Here is a 14364-nt window from a genome sequence, read left to right as displayed (position 1 = left end):
GAGAGAGAGAGAGAAACATACAGAGAGAGAGAGAGAAAAGAGAGAGAGAGAGAGAGAGAGAGAGAGAGAGAGAGAGAGAGAGAGAGAGAGAAACATACAGAGAGAGAGAGACAGAGCAGTGCCCACCTTTGCCCGGACTCTAAAGGACCACGCTCTCAAACGCTTCACACAGGAGCAACAGATCAATAGACACCCCACCCAGACCTGCAGGAACACCTGCCTGGAGGTGACAGCATTCCCTCCCACATATGCCCCCCTAGACACAACTATGACAACATAACCAACAAAAACGGGTCACAACTCCTGCAGCTCTGTCGCACGCTGGGTATGTACATAGTCAATGGTAGGCTTTGAGCGGACTCCTATGGTAGGTACACCTATAGCTCATCTCTTGGCAGTAGTACTGTAGACTACTTTATCACTGACCTCAACCCAGAGTCTCTCAGAGCGTTCACAGTCAGCCCACTGACACCCCTATCAGAAGCTAGCTCAACAGTTTTAGTCTTACAGTGCCTTCAGAAAGTATTCGTACCTTTGACTCATTCCACATTTTGTGTTACAGCCTGAATAAATGTTTAAATAAATTTTAAATCACCCATCTACACATACCCCATAATGACAAAGTAAAAACATGTTTATAGAAATGTTTGCAAATGTATTGAAAATGGTATATCTCAATTACATACCTTGAGTCAATACTTTGTACAAGCACCTTGGCAGAGATTACAGCAGTGAGTCTTTCTGGGTAAGTCTCAGAGCTTTCCACACCTCGATTGTGCAATATTTGCCCATTATTCTCTACAGAATTCTTCAAGCTCTGTCAAATTGGTTATTGATCAACAGTAGTGTATATTTGGCCTTGTGTTTTAGGTTATTGTCCTGCTGAATGGTGAGTTTGTCTCCAAGTGTCTGTTGGACAGCAGACTGAACCAGGTTTTCCTTTAGGATTTTGCCTGTGCTTAGCTCTATTCCATTTATTTTGATCTTAAAATACTCAGTCCTTGCCGATGACACGCATACCCATAACATGATGCAGCCACCACCATGCTTGGAAAGTATGAAGAGTGGTACTCAGTCATGCGTTGTGTTTGATTTCCCTCAAACATACTGTAATGCTTTGTATTCAGGACAAAGTTACTTCTGACCTAATTTTGTGCAGTTTTACTTTAGTACCTTATTGCAAACAGGATGCATGTTTTGGAATATTATATTCTGTACAGATTTCCTTCTCTTCACTCTGTAATTTTGGTTAGTATTGTGGAGTAACTATGTACAATGCTGTTGATCCAGCCTCAGTTTCCTCCTATCACAGCCACCTACAATCTCTAAACTTGGCTTGTCAATTTGATCTTGGGGTGGGCTACTGCTGAAAAGTATAGCCAACAATAACCAGGTTCACTTATGACAATCTTTCAAATAGCGTTACCATTGCTAATGATAGCCACAGCAGGTGTTCATGCAAACTAATTATGCCAAAATAAGAAAGTGTTACAGTTCAAGAGTAATCAGGACACTGGGAAGTCCAGAACACTGAGCACTCTCATTGAGATCTTCTTACAACCAGATGGTCACATCTTGGCTATTTTGTGTAGATACCGGCACCGCACTACTGGATTTAGGGTACATCTCATCAGGATCATAGCATTTTGACAACCATTAGAAACAAACACCATTGTAAAGTACTCATTTTATTGAAACATGCTCAAGTCAAAGGACTTCATATCCATACTGGGGATAGTGGAAAGTGATGCACCCTTCAGGCCACCTACAATTAGATGGCTGTAGAGACAGAAAAGACAGCCATCCCTGGAACAGGTTGAAGAAGTGTTAGTAACATGCATCTCATTGCCGTTGGGGGATGTTACAGTAAAATAACCAGCACACACACACCTGACAAGCAAAGTGTTCCAGACCATTACACCAACCAGTCAACTGAATACAGAACACAATGACAGATGAGTAGGTTACAGGTTCAAGTTCATTTGGCATCAAAGCTGATACAATTAAAAGCCAAGTGTAAACTATAGTCTTCAATGCCAAAATCACCAACCTTGTTCTACAGTAGGATATTTTACAAATTCACTGGGGATCCGGGTTTCAGAGTTTTCCACTATTGTGAGCGGTCCAAGAACAGAGTTTTGAACCAGGCCCTGGGGTTCTGAGAAAAATATATATAAGTTACTTCAAGCTGCAGTCCCATCAGAACCCATCAGCTCAAATGAATATGGAACTACAGTTTAGTCAGGCTTGAAATGAAGTGCCTCAAAATACCTGAATCCACACCCCTCTTCAACCGAGGCTTGCAACTCGAGTCACAGCACTTGCAGAGGTCACTTTGAGACGGGTCGTCCAGCAGCTCCCATCTATGAATAAAAAAAGTTGCTGTTGCATTGGCACTAATGTCATTATGGTAGTTATGTGACCAATACTTACTCTCCAGTCTCTTTAATGTAGTGGCAGGCCTTCTTTTCTATATCAAAAACCTCAGGGTCCCATGCAACAAGCTTACAATGAATATACACCTGGGGTGAAATAAGAGAACAGTCAAGAGCTACAGTATGAAAACCAACCCAGTCATACCGAGAACTTGTGGTCCACTCACTTCCTCGCCTAAGGCAAACTTGAAGGACTGCAGGTAAAGCAGAATAGCAGACGGGTGGTACCTAGGCAGGAACCTGGAGTTCCCAGTCTTCCCATCTGCAAGGCAACTGAAAATGCATTGTGCAAATGAGCAGACAACAGAACTTCCATCCAGCAAATAAGCTAACTTTAAAATGTATTCAATACTTTTCAACATTTGAGTAGGCCGTTTAGCGCTAGGCAGTCAAAAACCAAAACGTGCACCCTACATGGCCATAGCCAGGTCTGGTACAAACCCCTTGTTGGTGATGATGGGGTACACCAGGCTCGCAGACTGCAGTTCTGGTGTTGTGGCCGCCACACACTCCTCCAAGAGCAGCAGCAAGGGCTGATGGTCCTTCTGATCCACTGCTGCCCAGATGGGGATGAAAGAGCCCAGGGGAAACAGGCTGCTCTTAGCCAGACCAGTAAGGTCTTCTACATGCAACAGAGGGGAAGGGGCGCAATGCTCATACGTACTGTACAGCCACAGGTTTCAACTAGCGTCGGGCAGTGTCCTCTGCTAGGAATTTCTTTACCAGGTAAGTAGCCTGAACATATTCTTACAATAATTGATGTTGTATGAGTCACTCACCATTGAGGAGTGCCATGTGGAAAACCAATCCTCCATGACCCTCAGCACTACCATAGGCAGGGATAAGGAATGGGGGAATCCATCCCTCAGGTCTACATACAAGGGGGAATGTTTAGTTTAATAATGAAGGTGGCAAAGGCTTAGGAAGATTTGATTCCAACACCATAGCTAGAGTACACTACACCCAATAGAGCCCTAAAACTAAACTCAGTTCCACTGCATTTAAAAATAATAATCATTCCCCTCTAATTAGGGACTGATTTAGACCTGGGACACCAGGTGTGTGCAATTAATGATAAAGTAGAACCGAAAGACAGCAGGCGCCAGACCTCTTAGGGTAAGAGTTGAGTACCCCTGGCATAGATGGTTACCTTATGTAAACACACTTAATATGGTGACTAATAGCAGCAGGTTTGGGCTTTCGGTTAGGTCTGTAAGTCAGGCTGGTTGAATAGATGTGTTTTTTGCCAGTCACCTGGGGAATAGAAGGAGAAGCATTAGTCGTCGCAGGATCCAAAATGGCATACATTGGGTCAAGAGTTAGACATTACCCGTTTCTTGATGGCACAGCCATTGAGGTTGTAGTGGAATGTCGCCATCCCTTCTCTCCGTGGGAAGAACAGAAAATGTGGACGGAACACAGTGTCCAAGGAAAAGACGGGCAGCATGTTCAACCAACTCTGGACTGACCTTCCATGTCACTTTAATGGAGTGTTTCTCACAATCCACATTCAAATCTAAAAATATAATTTGATAATGTCATCATTCACATCTCAAGAGCCAACACCACAATTTGGCTAGTCTGTTAGGCGGTCAGCATGAGATAAGTAGCCTATTCAAGTTAACATGGTATCAGCGCTACAATAATCATATTATGCGTTCATTATTAGACGTACCTTCATTGGCAGCGCTTGCTGCTACGACAGCCAAAACAATTGCACATTGCCAAAGGAGTGACATGACTGAATGATCTAGAAGTGCCTACAAACTAGAAATATTTATGGACCAATTGATCCTAATCATCTTAATTCTGAACACCCGTGAGAGGTCAAGGAGCGATAATTATAGACCTAAAAACCTACCAACATCATCACTTTTGGTATTTCCTGGTCTGAAAACATCCTTGAATTTTTAGGGGTTTTAAAAGTAAAAATGGTAATAGTCACATCTTTTCCCCATAAAGTAGTCTGTAAAGCGTCTCACAAAACACGATGGACGGACAGAATAGTGACTTACACAGGAAATAAAGTTGAATCAAAAAGATTGAACAATCTGGTTTGCTCAATTTGACAGGATTAGGTCTTTTTTACATCGATTTAAAGCGTATTTTATGCGACAGTCAAAATGCTGATCAAGGATAAGGTAAGACCAGCCATTTAATTGGTGGCCAAGCCCGCTAGTTTACATACTGAATGGTCATCTCATCACCGATCTAGCTATCTGCCGTAGCTAAATATATGAATAGATCTGAAAAGCGCTATATAGTGGGCATCGCAGCAGGCCATTGGCATACCCGTATAGAATGCAGAGTTCGTTAACTATACTGAACCAAAATGTAAACGCCGCAAGCAACAATGAAAGATTTTTCAGAGTTACATTTCATATAAGGAAATCAGTCAATTGAATTAAATTCATTAGGCACCAATCTATGGATTTCACAGGACTGGGCAGGGGCGCAGCCATGGGTGGGACTGGGAGAGCAGGGGTGCAGCAATGGATGGGACTGGGAGGGCAAGTGCGCAGCACAGGGGAGCCAGGCCAAGCCAATCAGAATGAGTTCTTCCCAAATTCCCAAATATTTTATTTCCTTTTGGATGCAGGTATGTGGTTTTATCTATGTAAAATATGTTATGTATAATAAGGAGAGACTGTATTAATTTTTGTATTCAAAATCATTTTGATGCACTGAGAGAAAGAGGCGACGATTCTCAGAACATATGTGCTCTACAAATGTTTTATTTCCTTTTGGATGCAGATGCAAGATGCAGAGAGTGAGTTCTGCTTAATTAAAACTACCTGATCTCCAAAGTCCACGTCTATAGTCTCAATCAACCACACACAACGCGGAGTTACAGCGGTGCAGTATAGCACCGGTTACATTGGTGCCTTCTAGACCCGGATTCATCGTTGATCGACGTCAGCTCAATCACCGCGGCGCTGCTGTTCTAGAGACTAATTATATCATTGAGGTACTCTTGCCGCCTTGTGGCAAAAATCGGAACTACAGTCTTTTTTCCTGTTTATTTTTTTTCTTACAACGATGTATTGAGAGCGCTGTTTATAGTTAACCAACATAGAAGTGTGTTCACCAACAGACATTTTAACGTAACATTAGTGGTTTAGTGGCATGGCATCTTATAATGGTGATGAACCCAAATTCACTGCTGGGAGGGGAGGTTTTTCTCATACTCTGATCAAACCCCTGTAAAGTGTGTAGGTGCAGGAGGTTCCCCCATGCATTGCTCCACAAAAAAATTGGATGAAAGTCCTTCATTTGTGTTAATCCAAATGCCCTTGTAGATGGTCTAGCTGGTCACTCAGCTAGCCCAGGAAATAGGGAGCTCCATTAGGGAAGAACTACAGAGTGGCAGGTCCAGTACTTGAGCCACCAGTAAGTACAGAAAAGATAAGTGATCATCATTCAAATAAAATCAAATGTATTTATATCGCCCTCCGTACATCAGCTGATATCTCAAAGTGCTGTACAGAAACCCAGCCTAAAACCCCAAACAGCAAGCAATGCAGGTGTAGAAGCACGGTGGCTAGGAAAAACTCCCTAGAAAGGCCAAAACCTAGAGAGGAACCAGGCTGTGTGGGGTGGCCAGTCCTCTTCTGGCTGTGCCGGGTGGAGATTATAACAGAACATGGCCAAGATGTTAAAATGTTCATAAATGACCAGCATGGTCGAATAATAATAAGGCAGAACAGTTGAAACTGGAGCAGCAGCACGGCCAGGTGGACTGGGGACAGCAAGGAGTCATCATGTCAGGTACAGTGCCTTGCGAATGTATTCGGCCCCCTTGAACTTTGCGACCTTTTTGCCACATTTCAGGCTTCAAACATAAAGATATAAAACTGTATTTTTTGTGAAGAATCAACAACAAGTGGGACACAATCATGAAGTGGAACGACATTTTTGGATATTTCAAACTTTTTAACAAATCAAAAACTGAAAAATTGGGCGTGCAAAATTATTCAGCCCCCTTAAGTTAATACTTTGTAGCGCCACCTTTTGCTGCGATTACAGCTGTAGTTGCTTGGGGTATGTCTCTATCAGTTTTGCACATCGAGAGACTGACATTTTTTCCCATTCCTCCTTTCAAAACAGCTCGAGCTCAGTGAGTTGAATGGAGAGCATTTGTGAACAGCAGTTTTCAGTTCTTTCCACAGATTCTCGATTGGATTCAGGTCTGGACTTTGACTTATCCATTCGAACACCTGGATATGTTTATTTTTGAACCATTCCATTGTAGATTTTGCTTTATGTTTTGGATCATTGTCTTGTTGGAAGACTTATCTCCGTCCCAGTATCAGGTCTTTTGCAGACTCCATAAGGTTTTCTTCCAGAATGGTCCTGTATTGGCTCCATCCATCTTCCCATCAATTTGAAACCATCTTCCCTGTCCCTGCTGAAGAAAAGCAGGCCCAAACCATGATGCTGCCACCACCATGTTTGACAGTGGGGATGGTGTCTGCAACCATAGACTTACCTAGAAAACTGCAACCATAGACTTACCTAGACAACTAAACTGAACACAACCCCATACATCGAATAAACCCCTAGACAGGAAGAAACACATAAATCACCCATATAACCCTGGCCTAATCAACATAATAAAGAAAACTAAGAAAACTAAGGCCAGGGCGTGACAAACTCAGAGCATCCTATTCTGTTCTTCTGAAATAAACTACATTTTCTTTATATCAAGTTTCTTTAGACCTGTCTAAAATTAATAATGGATTTATTGTGATGGTGTAGGCTAAATGACTTTATTAGTCTTTTTAAATATGTAGATGTTCCAAAGATCTGTGTCAGTGGATTGTAGGTGATGCGTGTGTCTGTATTCCCAGTCACGTGAAATCCATAGTTTAGAGCTTCATGAATTTATTTAAATGACCTCATTTCCTTATATGAATATGTAAATCAGTAAACATCTTTGAAATCCTTGTTGAGTTGATATATTTTTTTGTTCAGTATATAATGTTCAATAAAACCAAATCAAGTTGAGTATTTATTAAAATGTATTTAAAAACTTTTAATATTATTGAAAAGGTTTAACTTCTATTTTTAATCTGTTTCACAGGTTTTGTTTGTTTTCTCAAATAAAATGTTATTGCAGAATAAATGCTTGTGTTTCTAGCTCCAACAGTACAGTAATATCTAATGCTTGTGTTTCTAGCTCCAACAGTACAGTAATATCTAATGCTTGTGTTTCTAGCTCCAACAGTACAGTAATATCTAATGCTTGTGTTTCTAGCTCCAACAGTGCAGTAATATCTAATGCTTGTGTTTCTAGCTCCAACAGTACAGTAATATCTAATGCTTGTGTTTCTAGCTCCAACAGTGCAGTAATATCTAATGCTTGTGTTTCTAGCTCCAACAGTACAGTAATACCTAATGCTTGTGTTTCTAGCTCCAACAGTGCAGTAATACCTAATGCTTGTGTTTCTAGCTCCAACAGTGCAGTAATATCTAATGATTGTGTTTCTAGCTCCAACAGTGCAGTAATATCTAGATAAATGCTTGTGTTTCTAGCTCCAACAGTACAGTAATACCTAATGCTTGTGTTTCTAGATCCAACAGTACAGTAATATCTAATGCTTGTGTTTCTAGCTCCAACAGTGCAGTAATATCTAATGCTTGTGTTTCTAGCTCCAACAGTACAGTAATACCTAATGCTTGTGTTTCTAGCTCCAACAGTGCAGTAATACCTAATGCTTGTGTTTCTAGCTCCAACAGTGCAGTAATATCTAATGATTGTGTTTCTAGCTCCAACAGTGCAGTAATATCTAGATAAATGCTTGTGTTTCTAGCTCCAACAGTGCAGTAATACCTAATGCTTGTGTTTCTAGCTCCAACAGTGCAGTAATATCTAGATAAATGCTTGTGTTTCTAGCTCCAACAGTACAGTAATACCTAATGCTTGTGTTTCTAGATCCAACAGTACAGTAATATCTAATGCTTGTGTTTCTAGCTCCAACAGTGCAGTAATATCTAATGATTGTGTTTCTAGCTCCAACAGTACAGTAATATCTAATGCTTGTGTTTCTAGCTCCAACAGTACAGTAATACCTAATGCTTGTGTTTCTAGCTCCAACAGTGCAGTAATACCTAATGCTTGTGTTTCTAGCTCCAACAGTACAGTAATATCTAATGATTGTGTTTCTAGCTCCAACAGTGCAGTAATATCTAATGATTGTGTTTCTAGCTCCAACAGTGCAGTAATATCTAATGATTGTGTTTCTAGCTCCAACAGTACAGTAATACCTAATGCTTGTGTTTCTAGCTCCAACAGTGCAGTAATACCTAATGCTTGTGTTTCTAGCTCCAACAGTACAGTAATATCTAATGCTTGTGTTTCTAGCTCCAACAGTACAGTAATATCTAATGATTGTGTTTCTAGCTCAAACAGTACAGTAATACCTAATGCTTGTGTTTCTAGCTCCAACAGTGCAGTAATACCTAATGCTTGTGTTTCTAGCTCCAACAGTGCAGTAATATCTAATGCTTGTGTTTCTAGCTCCAACAGTGCAGTAATACCTAATGATTGTGTTTCTAGCTCCAACAGTGCAGTAATACATAATGCTCTGTGTTTCTAGCTCCAACAGTACAGTAATACCTAATGCTTGTGTTTCTAGCTCCAACAGTGCAGTAATATCTAATGATTGTGTTTCTAGCTCCAACAGTACAGTAATATCTAATGCTTGTGTTTCTAGCTCCAACAGTGCAGTAATATCTAATGATTGTGTTTCTAGCTCCAACAGTACAGTAATATCTAATGCTTGTGTTTCTAGCTCCAACAGTACAGTAATATCTAATGCTTGTGTTTCTAGCTCCAACAGTGCAGTAATACCTAATGCTTGTGTTTCTATCTCCAACAGTACAGTAATATCTAATGCTTGTGTTTCTAGCTCCAACAGTACAGTAATACCTAATGCTTGTGTTTCTAGCTCCAACAGTACAGTAATATCTAATGCTTGTGTTTCTAGCTCCAACAGTGCAGTAATATCTAATGCTTGTGTTTCTAGCTCCAACAGTGCAGTAATATCTAATGCTTGTGTTTCTAGCTCCAACAGTGCAGTAATACCTAATGCTTGTGTTTCTAGCTCCAACAGTACAGTAATACCTAATGTTTGTGTTTCTAGCTCCAACAGTGCAGTAATATCTAATGCTTGTGTTTCTAGATCCAACAGTGCAGTAATATCTAATGCTTGTGTTTCTAGCTCCAACAGTGCAGTAATATCTAATGCTTGTGTTTCTAGCTCCAACAGTGCAATAATACCTAATGCTTGTGTTTCTAGCTCCAACAGTACAGTAATACCTAATGCTTGTGTTTCTAGCTCCAACAGTACAGTAATATCTAATGCTTGTGTTTCTAGCTCCAACAGTGCAGTAATATCTAATGATTGTGTTTCTAGATCCAACAGTGCAGTAATATCTAATGCTTGTGTTTCTAGATCCAACAGTGCAGTAATATCTACTGCTTGTGTTTCTAGCTCCAACAGTGCAGTAATATCTAATGCTTGTGTTTCTAGCTCCAACAGTGCAGTAATATCTAATGCTTGTGTTTCTAGCTCCAACAGTACAGTAATATCTAATGCTTGTGTTTCTAGCTCCAACAGTGCAGTAATATCTAAGGCTTGTGTTTCTAGCTCCAACAGTACAGTAATATCTAATGCTTGTGTTTCTAGCTCCAACAGTGCAGTAATATCTAAGGCTTGTGTTTCTAGCTCCAACAGTACAGTAATATCTAATGCTTGTGTTTCTAGCTCCAACAGTACAGTAATATCTAATGCTTGTGTTTCTAGCTCCAACAGTGCAGTACTACCTAATGATTGTGTTTCTAGCTCCAACAGTGCAGTAATATCTAATGCTTGTGTTTCTAGCTCCAACAGTACAGTAATATCTAATGCTTGTGTTTCTAGCTCCAACAGTACAGTAATATCTAATGATTGTGTTTCTAGCTCCAACAGTACAGTAATACCTAATGATTGTGTTTCTAGCTCCAACAGTACAGTAATACCTAATGCTTGTGTTTCTAGCTCCAACAGTACAGTAATACCTAATGCTTGTGTTTCTAGCTCCAACAGTACAGTAATATCTAATGCTTGTGTTTCTAGCTCCAACAGTGCAGTAATATCTAATGATTGTGTTTCTAGATCCAACAGTGCAGTAATATCTAATGCTTGTGTTTCTAGATCCAACAGTGCAGTAATATCTACTGCTTGTGTTTCTAGCTCCAACAGTGCAGTAATATCTAATGCTTGTGTTTCTAGCTCCAACAGTGCAGTAATATCTAATGCTTGTGTTTCTAGCTCCAACAGTACAGTAATATCTAATGCTTGTGTTTCTAGCTCCAACAGTGCAGTAATATCTAAGGCTTGTGTTTCTAGCTCCAACAGTACAGTAATATCTAATGCTTGTGTTTCTAGCTCCAACAGTGCAGTAATATCTAAGGCTTGTGTTTCTAGCTCCAACAGTACAGGAATATCTAATGCTTGTGTTTCTAGCTCCAACAGTACAGTAATATCTAATGCTTGTGTTTCTAGCTCCAACAGTGCAGTACTACCTACTGATTGTGTTTCTAGCTCCAACAGTGCAGTAATATCTAATGCTTGTGTTTCTAGCTCCAACAGTACAGTAATATCTAATGCTTGTGTTTCTAGCTCCAACAGTACAGTAATATCTAATGATTGTGTTTCTAGCTCCAACAGTACAGTAATACCTAATGATTGTGTTTCTAGCTCCAACAGTACAGTAATACCTAATGCTTGTGTTTCTAGCTCCAACAGTACAGTAATACCTAATGCTTGTGTTTCTAGCTCCAACAGTACAGTAATATCTAATGCTTGTGTTTCTAGCTCCAACAGTGCAGTAATATCTAAGGCTTGTGTTTCTAGCTCCAACAGTACAGTAATATCTAATGCTTGTGTTTCTAGCTCCAACAGTACAGTAATATCTAATGCTTGTGTTTCTAGCTCCAACAGTGCAGTAATATCTAATGATTGTGTTTCTAGATCCAACAGTGCAGTAATATCTAATGCTTGTGTTTCTAGATCCAACAGTGCAGTAATATCTAATGCTTGTGTTTCTAGCTCCAACAGTGCAGTAATATCTAATGCTTGTGTTTCTAGCTCCAACAGTGCAGTAATATCTAATGCTTGTGTTTCTAGCTCCAACAGTACAGTAATATCTAATGCTTGTGTTTCTAGCTCCAACAGTGCAGTAATATCTAAGGCTTGTGTTTCTAGCTCCAACAGTACAGTAATATCTAATGCTTGTGTTTCTAGCTCCAACAGTACAGTAATATCTAATGCTTGTGTTTCTAGCTCCAACAGTACAGTAATATCTAATGCTTGTGTTTCTAGCTCCAACAGTGCAGTAATATCTAAGGCTTGTGTTTCTAGCTCCAACAGTACAGTAATATCTAATGCTTGTGTTTCTAGCTCCAACAGTACAGTAATATCTAATGCTTGTGTTTCTAGCTCCAACAGTGCAGTACTACCTAATGATTGTGTTTCTAGCTCCAACAGTGCAGTACTACCTAATGATTGTGTTTCTAGCTCCAACAGTACAGTAATATCTAATGCTTGTGTTTCTAGCTCCAACAGTACAGTAATATCTAATGCTTGTGTTTCTAGCTCCAACAGTACAGTAATATCTAATGCTTGTGTTTCTAGCTCCAACAGTACAGTAATACCTAATGATTGTGTTTCTAGCTCCAACAGTACAGTAATACCTAATGCTTGTGTTTCTAGCTCCAACAGTACAGTAATACCTAATGCTTGTGTTTCTAGCTCCAACAGTGCAGTAATATCTAATGATTGTGTTTCTAGCTCCAACAGCACAGTAATACCTAATGATTGTGTTTCTAGCTCCAACAGTACAGTAATATCTAATGATTGTGTTTCTAGCTCCAACAGTACAGTAATATCTAATGCTTGTGTTTCTAGCTCCAACAGTACAGTAATATCTAATGTTTGTGTTTCTAGCTCCAACAGTGCAGTAATACCTAATGCTTGTGTTTCTAGCTCCAACAGTACAGTAATATCTAATGTTTGTGTTTCTAGCTCCAACAGTGCAGTAATATCTAATGCTTGTGTTTCTAGCTCCAACAGTGCAGTAATACCTAATGATTGTGTTTCTAGCTCCAACAGTGCAGTAATACATAATGCTCTGTGTTTCTAACTCCAACAGTACAGTAATACCTAATGCTTGTGTTTCTAGCTCCAACAGTGCAGTAATATCTAATGATTGTGTTTCTAGCTCCAACAGTACAGTAATATCTAATGCTTGTGTTTCTAGCTCCAACAGTGCAGTAATATCTAATGATTGTGTTTCTAGCTCCAACAGTACAGTAATATCTAATGCTTGTGTTTCTAGCTCCAACAGTACAGTAATATCTAATGCTTGTGTTTCTAGCTCCAACAGTGCAGTAATACCTAATGCTTGTGTTTCTAGCTCCAACAGTACAGTAATATCTAATGCTTGTGTTTCTAGCTCCAACAGTACAGTAATACCTAATGCTTGTGTTTCTAGCTCCAACAGTACAGTAATATCTAATGCTTGTGTTTCTAGCTCCAACAGTACAGTAATATCTAATGCTTGTGTTTCTAGCTCCAACAGTACAGTAATACCTAATGATTGTGTTTCTAGCTCCAACAGTACAGTAATACCTAATGCTTGTGTTTCTAGCTCCAACAGTACAGTAATACCTAATGCTTGTGTTTCTAGCTCCAACAGTGCAGTAATATCTAATGCTTGTGTTTCTAGATCCAACAGTGCAGTAATATCTAATGCTTGTGTTTCTAGCTCCAACAGTGCAGTAATATCTAATGCTTGTGTTTCTAGCTCCAACAGTGCAGTAATACCTAATGCTTGTGTTTCTAGCTCCAACAGTACAGTAATACCTAATGCTTGTGTTTCTAGCTCCAACAGTACAGTAATATCTAATGCTTGTGTTTCTAGCTCCAACAGTGCAGTAATATCTAATGATTGTGTTTCTAGATCCAACAGTGCAGTAATATCTAATGCTTGTGTTTCTAGATCCAACAGTGCAGTAATATCTAATGCTTGTGTTTCTAGCTCCAACAGTGCAGTAATATCTAATGCTTGTGTTTCTAGCTCCAACAGTGCAGTAATATCTAATGCTTGTGTTTCTAGCTCCAACAGTACAGTAATATCTAATGCTTGTGTTTCTAGCTCCAACAGTGCAGTAATATCTCAGGCTTGTGTTTCTAGCTCCAACAGTACAGTAATATCTAATGCTTGTGTTTCTAGCTCCAACAGTACAGTAATATCTAATGCTTGTGTTTCTAGCTCCAACAGTGCAGTACTACCTAATGATTGTGTTTCTAGCTCCAACAGTGCAGTAATATCTAATGCTTGTGTTTCTAGCTCCAACAGTACAGTAATACCTAATGCTTGTGTTTCTAGCTCCAACAGTGCAGTAATACCTAATGCTTGTGTTTCTAGCTCCAACAGTACAGTAATACCTAATGCTTGTGTTTCTAGCTCCAACAGTACAGTAATATCTAATGCTTGTGTTTCTAGCTCCAACAGTACAGTAATACCTCATGCTTGTGTTTCTAGCTCCAACAGTACAGTAATATCTAATGATTGTGTTTCTAGCTCCAACAGTACAGTAATATCTAATGCTTGTGTTTCTAGCTCCAACAGTACAGTAATACCTAATGCTTGTGTTTCTAGCTCCAACAGTACAGTAATATCTAATGCTTGTGTTTCTAGCTCCAACAGTACAGTAATATCTAATGATTGTGTTTCTAGCTCCAACAGTACAGTAATATCTAGATAAATGCTTGTGTTTCTAGCTCCAACAGTACAGTAATACCTAATGCTTGTGTTTCTAGCTCCAACAGTGCAGTAATACCTAATGCTTGTGTTTCTAGCTCCAACAGTGCAGTAATAT

At 39.7% G+C, this 14364-nt stretch overlaps 1 pseudogene across 1 annotated transcript; it reads right to left on the bottom strand.

Moving 5' to 3' along the window:
• Window positions 1-1672: 1672 nt before the first annotated feature.
• On the bottom strand, window positions 1673-4244 carry LOC109889121 (uncharacterized; annotated as a pseudogene). The gene is made up of 11 exons (XR_004206111.1): window positions 4111-4244; window positions 3766-3951; window positions 3586-3689; window positions 3215-3306; window positions 2877-3057; window positions 2603-2708; window positions 2434-2522; window positions 2272-2363; window positions 2051-2158; window positions 1891-1932; window positions 1673-1806 (listed from the first exon to the last, which is right to left on the bottom strand). The product of XR_004206111.1 is annotated as an uncharacterized LOC109889121 (transcript).
• Window positions 4245-14364: the final 10120 nt, after the last annotated feature.

The sequence above is a fragment of the Oncorhynchus kisutch genome, linkage group LG29 (genome assembly GCF_002021735.2).
Source record: "Oncorhynchus kisutch isolate 150728-3 linkage group LG29, Okis_V2, whole genome shotgun sequence".
Classification (NCBI taxonomy): domain Eukaryota; kingdom Metazoa; phylum Chordata; class Actinopteri; order Salmoniformes; family Salmonidae; genus Oncorhynchus; species Oncorhynchus kisutch.
This window is presented reverse-complemented; position numbering and strand designations above follow the sequence as displayed.